Below are 15,173 nucleotides of genomic sequence, written 5' to 3'. Positions count from 1 at the left end.
AAATGCCTCTCCTAAGGCCTAATTTAAAATTATATGATATATATACATAGTTCAGATCTAATATAGACTGAACTGTCAGTGATGAAAAATATTAGGAACACTGTCTAAAAAAAGAAAGAAGTTAATAATTATATGCGTTGTGTTTCAATATGATCTACTTGTGTTTTCAAAAGAAAACACAAGTTTTCAAAACTTGTTTTTGTTTTTGATTTTTCCCTCGAGATTATAACAGATTTTGACTCTGTCTGCTATGATTCTTGGTGAACTGCAGTGGAGTGAACAGGGATAGACCCACTGTCTCCACAGAGGCGCAGGATTCAGAGAGGAGAACATTGGGTCTCTTTAGGCACCCAGAGCTTCTTACCAGGCTTGTCACAGGTCAACAAAGGAAACTGTTGTTGGCTAAAATCTTTTATGGGTGAAATTCTTTCAGCAAATGCAATCAAGTCTTCTGAGAGACAAAACCAATTAGGAGACAGTCAGTTGCTGCAGATCTGCAGAACTCAAGATACAGTGAATCAGGAATGTTCCTACTTCTTCCTAATGAGTTCTGTGTCAATAAATGAATCTATGGAAGAATTCTACAGGCTCTCTATCATCTCTACAGTGTTAGGTTCATTTTTTAACTTTTTCCAGTGAGATTTGAAGGGGGAAAGAAGATAGGATTGGTGTGGGGCTTTCCTCAAGAGAAACCAAAAGAGAAACCCATTTTATTGCTAAACTGATCACTAATTCTGGCAAAATTCCTTTTGCCTTTTTAAAAACCAACCAACCAACCCAAACAGACAAACAAAAACCCACAACCAATCAATAAAATAAATAAACAAAAAAACAAAAAAAGTACCCCATCAGACTAGAAACACTGAATTTAGAGAACTGAAAATAATAAAAAATATAAATTTAATTAAAATATAATTAATACTTGTTATCTAAAGATACACAAAATTGGTAGATTTTTGACCTGCTTCAGTGTTCATCTTTCATTAAATAATCCTGGTTCTCTATAACAATTATATGTCTATGACTTCAAATTGGTTATGTTGTATCTGAGTAAACTGCTAACCCAAAACTTCTCCCCTGTTCTATTTTTCATGCCCTAATTAGAGCATTTTCTAACAAATAAAACTAAAAACCCACCAAATTAACACCATCTTGTGCTTCTTGTTAGTTCAATATAATTATGGAACTTAACACTCTAAATGGTAATTGTACTTAGTGTTGAGCACAGCAATATTTTTACAACTTCAGAACAAATCAAATTAGCATTTTTGTCAAATAAAGTCAATTGTACTTAAAATTTACTTCTTGATACATTTAGACTAATGTTTTACAGTGACCTAATGCCTGCTGGACACAGAATCTGCTGCTAGGATTCATCTGTCTGAGTGTCAATGGGATTGCTGAGCAATCTGAGGGATTGTTCTTCTAGAATGCAGTTTGTCTTATTTGCAAATAGATCTCTAAAAATAGGTCAGATGAATTGTAGCTTCAGAATGATTATTTCATTCCACTGATTATAAATTTTTTATTTAAGTGGCTGATCATCCCATAAATCCCATGATGAAATTTCTCATTGCATTATCTATTTTGGAGGTCCCAGGTGTAAGAAGATATTGAATTAGATTTTTTTATATATAGTAGACAAAACTCTAAGTTTTTAATTAGATAATTAACTTAGAAACAGAATGAGTAAGATTGAAATAAAACTTTTACTGTTCAGAGAAATGCCCTAACTATTTAAGCAGGTCCTGTTTGCAAAATCTAAAAGATCAGATCATAATTTTCTTAAATAATTTAATTGAAGATTCAAAAGAAATTTCCAGTAAAATCACTAATCATCAAATTATTGTAAAAGTTTATAAATAAAGATCATTTAAACTAGTAGAACATGTGAAAGTCAATTGTACAACTGAATATTAATAGGGTTTGTTGCCTTTTTTTATCCGAGCCACTATGCAACACAGGCCTTATTTTTTTTTTCCATTGCAGTTAAAAGCAGTGATAATAAAATAATCAAAGCTCCAGATAATAAAAGCTAATGAAACAAAAACAGTATTCTGGATAATGATGGGTCACCCTCACAGACACAGATGAAGCATTTCATTCAGAACCCAGGTTTGTTTTTTATATCCAAAGAGGTATGTCAAAAAACTATCAAGTCATAACATATGTGTGCCCATATGTACATATATATCTGAGTTGCAATAATTTATATATGTGTACAAATATCTATATATATACATGCACATGTTGTCAGGACTTAAAGAGTGAAGTGAAATATCTCAAGACGCTGTCAGGGAAGGATGTTCCCATAAGATAAAACCCCACAAGGGGCATAGATGGTGAACAGGAAAGCATTAATTCCAGGCCTAAACTGAGGTGAAGGTTTGGAATTAGCACGGTGGACAAAACCCCACTGTGATGTGGGAACTCACAATAAGCACAGAAGGCAATAGGAAGATTCCAAGCTGAGTCAGATCTGGGTAGCCTATCTGGACAAAAACTCTCACCATGACAAACTTGAGACAGGAAGCAAGTCCTTATTCACATGCCAGCCCAAGCTGTGGGAATAGCACCTACGTTCTGAGGATACCTGGGAGTTAGATTGTATGAAAGTGATACCTCCAGAAGAGCACTCCAAGGAACCCTGCCAGTGAGAAGACCAGAAGAAGAAGGGAAGGAGGCCACAGAAACCCATGTGGTGGTGACTAATTTTATACTTAATCTTTCTCTCCTCTCTCTCTGCCCTCCCTACCACACATCTGCTCTTAAATAAGATTCATATCCTGACACTGGCATATGGTCTCATTTGCACCTTAATTTGGGCAGAAGCATCTTTTGACATGTATGCTAACACGTGTGTACGCATATATGTTCATTTGTCCAAATGTAAACACATATATCATTGAATCTACCTTGGAATCTATATCATCATAATATTCCTATATCATAGGAATCTATCTTGCCTCAGCACAAAGTATTTGCTTGTTGAACCAATCTAATATCTAAATATTTAGGTTCAAATTTAAGTTTATGAACTTAGTTATGTAAGTTAATTGCAAATTGCTAATGCCAGTTTTGATCCTAGCATGTAGCATTATACAAAATTTCTTCTTGAAATAGTTCGTAGATCCTACCTTCCCTTTCACAATTTACTGCAATAGAAAAAGAAAAAAAGAAACAAAAAATACCACTAGCATCAGTACAGAAACCAAATAAAGGAGCAAAATAATTATGTAGTTTGTATATTTCTCTGAAGACAAGACAGGCTATCTGACTTCCAACAAGTTTGTGTTACAAAGGATTCCTTATATTTACGTGAGCACCTTTCTGAATATAGTCCAGCTTATTTAAAGTAAATATAATAGAGTGAATCAGCCCAGTGATAACCTGGGGAGTTAAAGATCATGTATAGAGTAGGAGAGTAAAAGCTGTTGGGTCTTAGCTCAGGTTTGCTCAGAGGACAGATTTTCCACCTTCAGGAATAATTTGCAGAACTTTAGTTGCTCAATCATACATGCTTCAAATGTAATTTTTCTTCCCTGTCCAGCACCACTCCTGTATTTTTCACATACTTGAAAGCCTCTCATTGTGTGATCCCTCTTCTCTCATGCTATATTAGGCCGCTGAAATTTCAGTGACTTTCATGAATTGCACTTCTATCTAAAGTGTTAAACATTATTCATCCAGCCTACTACATCTGTTTGGCTGTGTATGTCATCCATGTGTGTCATAACCATGTACAAATATTCTATAATTCATACAGTATTGAAGCAATGTTTCCTGTGTAATGCAACTAAATACACTAATTTATTTTCAAATTTATTGCAGAACTCAAGTGGGTCACTACTGAATTCCAACAATAAAACTTCCTTTAACTCACTGAAGGCAGTTTCTCCTGTCACAAACATCACTTGAATTCCAAAACCTGTCTGGATAGGTGAGGGGAGAGTAGTGGAATGCTGTTTCCCAGACTTCAGTAAGGCTTTTGATGGTATCTCCCATTATATCCTCATAGATAAAATCAGTAACTGAAGGGTAGACAAGCAGAGATGGATGGAGAATGTCTGAACAGCAGAGCTCAGGGGGTTTTGATCAGCAGCACCGAGAGCTGGATGAAAACCCACAAGTGATATTCAAGATATACAAGGGATTTGATACTGGGTCCAGTCTTGTTCAACTCATTCATCAATGACTTAGATGAAGGGATAGTGTGGGGGGATTAGTGGTGGAGCAGGGCCAGCCAGCCCCACCGGGGATCTCAGCTACCTTTTGAGGCTGGAAGCAAGAGAGAAATTTCCTGGGCTTGCCTGTTTCTAAAATGTGGAATTCACAGAGGCGGACCAAGCTTCCAAATGGTTCAAGAGGATGTCAACTCTCAGAACCAGCCAGCCACTGGTTCCCTCCAGGCACAGAGGAAGCTCCTAGCAGCCTCTCACAGGAAAATCATTTCCGTGGGTGGTATTTTCCTCCTTACTAAATAGCAATTAATGGGAAACCAGCACAGGTAGATGCTTCCCAGCAAGTTGGCTGATGGCATAAGGCTGGGAGAAGTGCCATCAGGATATTCCAGAGGGCTGTGCAGCCCTTTAGATGGACCTTGCCAGGCCGGAGAGCTGGGCAAAGAAGAACCTTCTGGAATTCAACAAAGGCAAATGCAGGGTCCTGCCCCTGGGGAGGAGCACAGGTTAGACCTGGTGGAAGGCAGCTCTGCAGAGAAGAAGCTGGTGGACAAGTAGCTCTGCATGTACTTTCCATGTGCCCTTGTGCCAAGAAGGCCAATGGAAGAGCATTGCCAGCAGGCTGAGGGAGGTGAGCCTGCCCATCTCCTCAGCCCTAGTGAGGCCACATATGCTGTGCTGTGTCCAGTTCTGGGCTCCTCAGTACAAGAGAGACATGGACATCCTGAAGCAGGTCCATCAAAGAGCTATAAAAATGATTTCCTCTTACAAGGAAAAGTTGAGAGAATTGGGCCTATCCAGCTTTGAGAAGAGTCGACTGAGAGAAGACCTTGCCAATGTCTATCAGTATCTGAAGGGACAGCGATAAGAGGATGGACCAAGCTCTGTTCAGTGGTGCTGAGCAATAAGACAAGAGCAACGGGCAGCAACTCATGCACAGCAAATTCCACCTGAATATGAGAAAGTACTTCTTTATTCTGTGGGTGACTGAGCAGTGGAACAGATTCCCCAAAGAGAGGGTAGAGTCTCCTTCACTGGAGATGTTTAAAGGCCATCAGAACAGATGGAAGGACAGAATGTGCAGTGTGCATTGTCTAAAGTTTCCAGATAGAAACACTGTCCTTTCCATTTACACCAGTTTCAAAATGATGTGGAAACCTTGAAGTTCCTCTGCTAACCATCAAAGGTAACTTGGTACCATAAAACAAGTGTTTATGCAAGGCTTAAAACACTTCAGTCAGTTCACTTCAGAGAATGTATTGGAAATCTCATTTTGTCATTACAAGGGACTCCATTATAAAGATCAGTTTATTAATTCAAATAATTCATTAGGAAAATAAGGACAATGTCAATTTAATTCACCTCTTCCTAAATTTTGTTGGGATTTTTTTAACTAAGCAGTTAAACTTCATCAAAACTTGTAATTTCTTTAAAAAAATCTGCTTAGATAATTTTTTTGCACCTTTTTTATGAAAAAAACCTGCTATGGTGTAACTGGGATTATTAGCATAAAAATAACCATGTAGATAAATTCACAAAATACATCCAAAAAGATCTGATTTATTTTTTCACTTTAATCTATGATCATAACAGCATAGTATTCCTAAGACAGAACTTTCTGATCAAAATTATAGCAGAAATTGGAATAATTATTACCTTTGGTCAATGCTTTAAATATGTATCCACATATTCAGTTGATCCCAGAGAGGGGCAGAGAAAAAAGAATTCATTTGTTGTTTGTGTGCATGTTCTTTCTCTCAGGATTTTCATCACTTCCTATTATATCCATTTTTCAAGCTGTCTTCAATTTAGAATCTTTAGCCAGTGGCGGAAAATTGTACTTGAAACAAATTACTCAGCTTTGTTCAACAAGAAAACTGCAATATTTAATTTTGGAATTTGATTCAGAACAACTAACCTGAGGGCAGTAGATGCTGCCAATAAAGAGGGAACTGATTTGTCATATTATATTTGGATGTAGCTACGATATCAGAGTGTTTTTTTCCTTGTAATGTAAGAGGGCATATATCCAAAATAATGATACATTTATGGAAAGGTTATGGTCTCTTTACCTTTCCTTCTTGATAGATCTGTACCTGCATACAAGAAGGTAGATTCAACAAGATAATTACAAGAGTCTGGGGAAAAAAGTAGTGTACAATGACATATTAGTTGCTGGAGTTTTTTCTGGAGAATGAGAAATGTTAGGAAAACTGCCTCACTCATTCTGCCTTTCTGGTTGCTGTAGGAAAACAGTATATTTTGGCACTGCCTCCACTACTGAAGACAAATTGTAAAAATCTATTTCTCACACTGCAGGATTTTTCCAAGTATCCCCATTTTTCTGACGGTAAGTTGAATGCCTTCAATATATCATTTTCTTTCTATAATTCTGTAGTTCCTTTAATCAGTGGAACAACATCTAGGTAAGGTGTGGTTGCTAGGAGCATCTCCAAGGATCTGCTTCTTAAATTCTGTTTAACTATTGCTTTGAAAGCTCTTTTTATGTCCAAAATGTTCATCAACAGGAAAAAAAAAAATCGCATGGTATTTTTCTGTTATTCTTTTTCTAACATGGTTTGGATTCCTTTATTTGGAAATGACAGTTTTCATGTACAGATTTATCATGGGCTTTAAAAACCTATTGTTACACTGATAGTTTCTGAATCTTAACAATCTGTATCACAATTTTACAGGAATTTAGAAAACTTTGTTTTGTGTATGTGTTTGAAAAGAATGCACTAAGTAGGAAGTTACTCTGTGTAGATGTGGTGTAGGCTTCACTTTTCCAAACATAAAAATGATGGGGAAAATGTGACTATAAATTCAGAGACTTGTATACTGCTTTAAAATACAAATTAAACCCAAAATAGTCTTAAAACCAACATATAAACAATGACATAAGGCATCTTTTTTGTTAGTTTCACAAATGTCCAGCAACAAGGTGGAAAGATCTCCTTTTCTCTATTTTACTTGCCAAGAAAAAGGAACTCCTCAGACAATCAGACTGAAATATGGAAAAGGCAAATAATTGTATTCAGATCAGTGAGAATCCAATTCCTTTGAGAATACAACAGACTGTTCCATGAATATGAATTTCTAAAAAGCTAAACACTCAGCCAGGCACAGCCAAGGCCATCAGGAGGCTGGTGAAGAATGCTATAGATATTGGATGAGCAGCGGGAGGAAACAGCAAGAATCCGTAGCAGGCATTGATACATTGATACAAGTTACACATGGGACCAGTAAATCACCCAAACTGTCTAATTAATGTAGGTAATATGTTAGCAGGCTTCTGAAAACAATGTGCACTTCTAGGTACTACAGTAGGGTGAAACATGAAGGCAGATGTATGCATTAAATATTTGACCCAGGTGATCTCCAGATTTTTGTATTTTTTTCAAGGCATGTAAATTCAGTCATGTTGTTATCACATTGTAATCAGTCAGAGTGCAAAGCCAAAAAAAAAAAAAAACATTCAAAAAATAAAATCTAAAATAAAATCTAAAAAAATATTTAAAAAGAACTTATTACAGAAAACATACCAAAAGGGTGTTTTCAGAAAATAAAGACTTCTGCAGTGGATGGTACTAACACAAATGCAAACCCAGGACTGTTTAGTAGCCCTAATCTCATCTGATATGACCCACCTAAACATTAGATAAGGAAGCTAAAAAAAATGCTTTAAATTTTCATTATAATCTTCTGGCTCTTAACCAAAGGAAAAGGACTGGCTGACCTGGAACGGCAGATTTGATTAAGAATCTGTGGGATACCCATGACTTTCTGGAACAGCAACTGGATTGAGGCAGAAAAATAGAGTACTTAAAACAGCAGAATACACCTATGTTTGAAGACCCTGAATCCCTTTGCAGATAAAGATAACTTTTGCATCAATTTCTACACACAGACTATATTACTTTGAGCCACTAGATTTGGCTGTCTTCTGTCCATTTGAATCCCTCCAGGTCATAGTTTAGTAATGTCAAAATAAATAATGCACAAAAGGGAAGACCAAAATATAATGGCCTAAAGTAAACACAAATGCCCTTACAGGACAAACCTTTAGGAATTCTTTATGAGAAACACACACATCAAAGCTTATCCTTAACAGACAAGCCATTATTCAGAAACTGCAGCAGTGGATAACTCAATTCACTAGAGCTACAAGCCTGTAAGACTGCTATCATAGGATGCAATAATGAACATTATTGAAAGATTATATTAATCTGAAAATAAAGTGGGGACAAAGCACGAGCTTCTAGTTATAGACATGAAAGCACACTCTGTACCACAAGACTTGGACATATCCAGGAATTGTTATCACAGAAAAGATTTATATTCGTTCTAATGCACTGAATTTTAAAGCCTTCTCTCTTGGAACACAGTTTACAGTCCAATAATTTGAGGACTTTCACATGCTAAAATGATGATCAGCTGAAGTTTAATTTTAGCTTGCCACGTGATCCCACCTGGAAATGCTCTAGATTTATCTGCATTTCAACACCATTACAAAGTAACAGTTTGAATATCAGTCCAAAAAAAGGAGTTGTACTCAAGAACATGTGAGGGTAAATAAAAAACCTCTTTTCTGAATCCCCAGCATAATAGTTTAGTTTCTAAGTTATAAATTATCCTAAAAAAAAACCCCACAAAATAATATTAAGACATCAAGGAGCTACAAAGGACTGTCTAGTATAGAAAGAGTTTATGACAATGTTGGTTTTGGGGTTTTTTAACATTTCAAATAAATACAGCAAAAGTGAAGATCTAATACAGAATTCTTCCATAGGAAGAGCTGTGTTATCGTCTGTAAAAAAGCTTGGAATAAGCTATTTACCAGAAATGCTTGATAAAATATGCTATACTTGTAAATGGAAACTCTTGAATTTGGATTCTTATTTCTGTCCTTGAGTATTAATTTCAGCAAGCTAGAACACAGGAAAAACATATTACTGTTAATCAGTAGAACAGAATAATGAAGCTGTTAAGTCTTTATCAATACTATGAATTTTTTTGTGCAAGTTAAAAGAAGCCTTTTTAGGAACAATATTGTGCCTTGATTCATTGGGATGACCTCCAGAAGCCCCCTTAACATCATTCTTACTACTGAATAGTCTATAAAAATTTGAGTACTGAATATTATTGACTTTAGAACAGATCTATTTCATTTACTTTTTTTTTTTCCTTGGAGCATGCACACAATTCCAAATCCTAATCATACTGCTGAATGGAAGAGATCACCTGAGTCTTCCAGGAAACTGACATTTAAAAGCCTTACTTAGTAAGTCCTAGTTTTAGTTTCATGACAGAGGGGAAACCATTTAGGATTTATCAATTCACCTTCCAGCATATTAATGTCTCAACTTGACTTTTACTGATACTAAATGAACATTAATCATGGAAAATGACTCTATTTCAAAGTGGTTTTAAATTACTAGGTGAGGCAGCTCTTCTTCAGACTTACACCAGACAAGGCTCAGGTTCAGTAAATCACACCTGCACCTTCACCTGCACTCCAGTTTGCTTGGGGGATCCCTCTGTTTGCTTTCCAGTGTTGACATTATTAACTGGTTATTTATACTAAATGTGTCAGGTAGTATTAAATCAGATTTTTCTTCATAACCTCATCTTATTAAAAGATATAGGTTCCAGAATTTACCATATTTTTTATTCTGAAATTAATTCATTTATATTTGTAAATTTTTGATGGAATTACTAGCATTCTGATTCCCAGCCCAAACTTTGAGCTCATTGCAACTCCAAGAAGTCACCAAAAGAAGTTTTCTGAAAGTTCCAAGAAGCTTGATGTTAACAGAAATGCATTTAAGAGCTAGGCCAATTAAAGTGATTAATAATATTAAGCAAACAAATTAGATTTCCAGGAGATTACTGAAGTATCACATCAAAGGAGTGATATTTTGATTTTCAGAAGAAATACTTGTGCTTTTCAGCTTTTTTTGTTGTTTCATTTATCTTAGTAATTTTTTTTAAATTTAAATAGATCCCATGAGAAAAGCAAATTTTTTTTTAAAAAAAAAAATTAATTGGTTTTTTTTTTAATTTATCTTGAGACATAATATAAGGGCTAATAACCTTTTAGATAAAGTTCATACAGAACTCAGAGCTGCAGAAACTTTAACTAGTTAAGCACAGTTTCCCTGGATTATCCACTTTTCTTTTGATGACATTTTACCCTGACAGTTGAGGAAAAACTTTCCTTGTAACACTGTAAATCAATGTTTGTGATGTGGATGCAAGAACAGAGAACTTGTCCTTTTTTTCCTCCGCTTTTTTTATCTCTGGCTGCAAACTTTTTTCTTGTTTAAATTCTTTCTGCTTCTCTTTAGGAAAACCAGCTGGATTATACTGGCAAAGACCTCAGGAAGGCAGAACTAATTGCTCCAATTATTACTGGAGAGCCAGGTGGGAAATTAGAATGTGGGGCCAGTTGGGGATAGATAAAAAAATACTTCTGGGTGTTTAGAGAGGAAGCTGATAATACTCAGGTTTATAGGGCTGCTGCTGTTTATCTTGACTCAGCTTTTTAGGCATCAGTAGTAAGGCTATTCCTAGCTTAAGGGAACATGTTAAATATAGTTTTCTTTTTAAAAAAGAGAGGATAAAGACTACTGTCAGAACATAGACCTGATTAATTTTTTAAGGATCCCTTGTGACAGAAAAGTATATCAGATCTTTTCAGTTCTTAAAATCAGCATATGACAGGCTGTCTGCAAGTGCTTTTGGTACTTGTTTTCTATTCCCTTATGTCCCTTTTTCTTCCTCTGTAATGTAGAAGCTGCTCATGTGAGAAATTATTCTTGCTTGTATTTGCTGCTTTAAATTTTGTTGGCATTGATTAAAATTATGCTGTTGAGTTGTAGATGGCAGACCCCCTGTAGAAGGTAATGGCAGAAAGCAATGTTCTGATTTTATATTAAAGACAAATTATACAAAGTCAGGTTGAATTTTAGCCTTTTTATTTATAGAGATAGTAGAGAAGTTTGACAATTATTCTTCTTCTTTCAATTAGATCTCATGTTGGGAATGGATCACATTTTAATCAGTAATATTTTATTTTGCAGAAAGACCTCTTCTACATGTAAATCAGAAGGGCAAAAAGACTATAAAAGAAGGTATTACAGCCACTAAAAATGGGTTTTTAAAAAGAGATTAACAGATTTACTTTGCTCTTAAGGAAAGACAATGAGAATGTGCAGCAATTTCTTTTGCTATGTACATGACATGAACTCAGAACCAAAAAAATGTAATTCAACCTCTGTTCAAGTCCATGTTGGTAACATTTCAGATTGTCTGTATTTCTCTTTAAATCCATGGATCAATATCCATTACAATCAAGTCAACAGTCTCATACTTGGTCAGTATAAGGCTCTGATTAAAAAGAAATACAAGTCCAGATTTTTTCCAGGTTCTCATACATTTTGCTCTATGTTAGGATTAAATTTGCAAAACTTAAGAATGATTTGAGGTGTTGGGAAGGCAGCAAATGTCAAAGATAGTATTTGACCTAATTAGATGATACTTCCTGTGATTTTGGGATCTAGTCTATAAAGGCCTTTAAAATAATTTGATCAAGCCTTGGTCCAGAAACATAGAACTACATTATGGTGAAAGTTACTGCTTCTGACTTGGTCATTTATAAATACTTAGTTATACTGCTATATTTATATTTGTATTTAGTTCCATTTAACTAAATTTAACTAAATTTAAGAAAATTTAAGAAAAATAAATACATTAGTTTATGGTTTTTAGGTAAATTGAAGACTACTCCAGCATTTGAATTCATAGTTCCTCTGCCTGTTCAGTCACTTCCTGACATAAATATAGAAAGAGCATTTGTATGCTATGTAACGATTCTTGCCATTTTCCTTAGAAATAACAGTTCTCAGATTCTTGCTACCCAATACCGCATATGTGACATTCTGATGTTGCTTCAGGAGTTGAAACAATCCAAAGGTAAGAAACTAATAAGAAAGTGGAAATTTCCTGGCACAGAGTTATTGACTTATCTGTTCAAAACAAAACACTGGATGAAGTCTGTGAAATGTGGGTGCCTGATCAAAGGTACAGAAGAAATCACTGCTGAAGGATGGAAATGTTTTGACTTCTGTAATTGTAAGCACCTGAGTGGACAGCAGTTCCCAGAGCACCACTGACACTGAACCAGCATGTTTGCAGTTTGTGTGTTGAGCCCCTCAAAAATCTTTGTCAACTATTTCATATCAAAGAGTCATAGAATGGTTTGGGTTGGAAGAGATCTTTAAGGATCATCTACATCCAACCCCACCCCATGACAGGACACCTTCCACTAGTCCAGGTTGCTCAGACCCTCATCCAACCTATCCTTGAACACTTCCAGGGTTAGGGAAACCACTTCTCTGGGAAACCTGATCCAGTGCCTCTTGTGTTCAATCTTAATCTACTCTCAGTTTAAAACCATTGTCACTGTAGGCCCTGGTAAAAAGTTTTTTACTTTTTTATAGCTCCCCTTTATCTATTTCAAGGCCACAAAGTCTCCCAGGCTGGACAACCCCAACTCTTTCAGCCTGTCTCCATAGGAGAGGAGTTCTGTCTCTGATCATTCTAATGCAAGAAAGTTTCTCACCTGAAGTAAACCTATTTTTAGCCTGGACAAACCAGACTTCAAAGTATAGATTTGTGCATATGTAAGAGCATTTCCAAATATCAGTAACTGTGCTGTAATTATCTGTTAATAACTTTCTTCATCTGCCTTTTTTCTCCTCTTATAACTTTCTGGTTGAAATTCCAATATTAGGGCATTTTTCTCTGAACATGCTCATAAGGACTAATATTGTACTTCTGAGATTTCAACCTTCAGATTTAAAAGAAATAAAAATGCTAGTTTTTTAAGGTGTGAGATGCAGCAAGCCCTTAGCCTGTTCTTTGTCATAGTACACTAAGTCCTGTGGTTTAAACAGTGTTGCTTTAGCCTAGTTAAAGAGCAAGTCAAAATCAATTTTTTTTCTAAGTTTTAATTACTCTGAAGAATATGGCATTGGTTAGCTGTACCTGCTCTGTCAGTTTGTTCCATGACTTCTTTTACTCAAGAGAGATAATCCGCTTATCATCCCTGGGAACTCCTCTTCAGGAGACAGTGTGAAATAGTTTGCAAGACAATTTGCTTCAGGGTTTATTCTGTTCAGAAAGGATGGATGAGAATTTCACTAGGACTGCTCAGAAAGCTATAAAGGAACATTTGCAAGTCAAATGATTCCCAGTCAGAGGGTCATGCACCTTTTCAAAATCTTATTAGAATGACTCCCTAGAATGTTTTAAGGTTTCTGTGGTATTTCAATTATTTTTCTCATAAATAATGATTTGACTGCCTTAATTATTGAAATACAGAGATAAGAAATTAAACCATTAAAACTGAATTTCTTAGTTTATAATTTTGGCTAATGAACCACAAAGCTCCAAAAATTAAGAAAAAAAAGGGTGTCTGAATAGATGAAACACAGTATGGTAAAATTTGCCTGTTCAAATATGACCACAGAGCATGTTTGAGGTTTCCTGTTGTGTTTGTTTTTTGGTGTGTTTTTTTTTTTCCCTTTCTATATCTATGACTTAGGCAAATTACTAGCATTAAAAAAAAAAAAGAAAAATTCTGCAGGAGTTCACAAAAGATTATATTAAATGAGAGCATATCTTTATCATATAATTTTGTAGAAGTTCAAGAAGTATGTGTGCACCTTTAGATTTTGAAATGGTGCAAATTATTCCTTCTGTTGGCCTATGGAAATGTACCTACTGGGACTTTACTAGAACACCCTGAAATTTTCTGTTCAGGTTCAATCATCTGTAGAGGAAGAAAGTTTTTTACTTTAAGAACCTTGTTTAAATACACTCAAAGTATGAGGCTCAGAGGACCACTGAAAGGTCATAAAGTGAACCTTTAAGACGTGGCTGAACAGTGAACAGAGGTTTTTGGTATTCAGGACATGGGCTGGAGAGCAATAAAAGAAAAAGGTAAGAGAACCTCACTCTCTTGGAAGATGTGGGTGAGGTACTCCACTGCTCCTCTAGAAAGATTACACTTTTCTGACTGAAAATCCTCACAACAGTAAGGCCAACCACAGAGGATGACAGAAGCACAGTGAGTACTCGTTCACTCAAAAAACCCTGACATACTCTTAAAAGAATCTGCTTGAGGTGAGTCTCAGTGCTTGAGGATTGAGGAATGATTGATAAATGAATGATGTTTTGCATGCATACAGAACCTTCAAAAGGAGATGTGTCCATGACAATGCTATTTATATCTATATATCTCTTTTTTACTAGAAATAATAACATCTTGGGAGTACCTATCGAATTCAGACTTTTAGAATGTATGGAAATAATTTTTCCCATATATTTTTTAAGTAGATAAAAGGTTGGTAGGTGGAAAACATAGCCCATTGGCTGAACAACGTCATAGGACAGATAGACCAATCATGATTTACAACTGAATCAAGATATTAATTATGTGCTTTTAATTGTTAGTTTCAATCCTTACATGGGTGCAATTGGGCTTTTTATAATGTCTGCAATACTCTAACCATGTCATAAGAAATCTTTGAACAAGGTATATTGCACTTTCTGAAACAAATACAGAAGTTGGCTTGCATAACTTAGTGGTGATCACAATATGTATAATAAGATTTACTGAAGCTTAAGAAGATGAAGTATTTCATCTGCTCGGGGCAGAATGCCAGAGTAAGATAGCATGCAACAGTGCATATCATAAAAATAACTAATACAGTGTTCAAGAACAAAACTCTGATTTTTTTTTTTTTTATATTATTAAGTAGTACAAAAATACAGAATATGAGAAGCGATTCAGAGAAACAAAATTATCATAGACAGAATCACAGTTGTTTATATTGACCATTTGGTTATATCAGCAAAGTAAATATTACTGTTTTCCAGAAAAACTGTACTAATATATGCTAATAGCACAAGAACTATTCCCAA

The 15,173-nt window shown here is 35.4% G+C and overlaps 1 protein-coding gene and 1 long non-coding RNA gene across 7 annotated transcripts in view; one reads left to right on the top strand and one right to left on the bottom strand.

Annotated features, from left to right (window-relative positions):
• PCLO (piccolo presynaptic cytomatrix protein) overlaps nucleotides 1-15,173 on the bottom strand; it is a 314,143-nt gene that overhangs the window by 26,876 nt on the left and 272,094 nt on the right. The window lies entirely within an intron of this gene.
• On the top strand, nucleotides 865-13,316 carry LOC107204474. Of its 2 annotated transcripts, XR_004497441.1 has the most exons (4): nucleotides 865-5,367; nucleotides 6,430-6,531; nucleotides 10,532-10,607; nucleotides 11,267-13,316. It is a non-coding gene; the product is annotated as an uncharacterized LOC107204474 (long non-coding RNA). The 2 variants fall into 2 exon arrangements; XR_004497440.1 differs by having other exon boundaries at nucleotides 10,532-13,316.

This window comes from Parus major, chromosome 1A, assembly GCF_001522545.3.
Source record: "Parus major isolate Abel chromosome 1A, Parus_major1.1, whole genome shotgun sequence".
Taxonomy (NCBI): domain Eukaryota; kingdom Metazoa; phylum Chordata; class Aves; order Passeriformes; family Paridae; genus Parus; species Parus major.
This window is presented reverse-complemented; position numbering and strand designations above follow the sequence as displayed.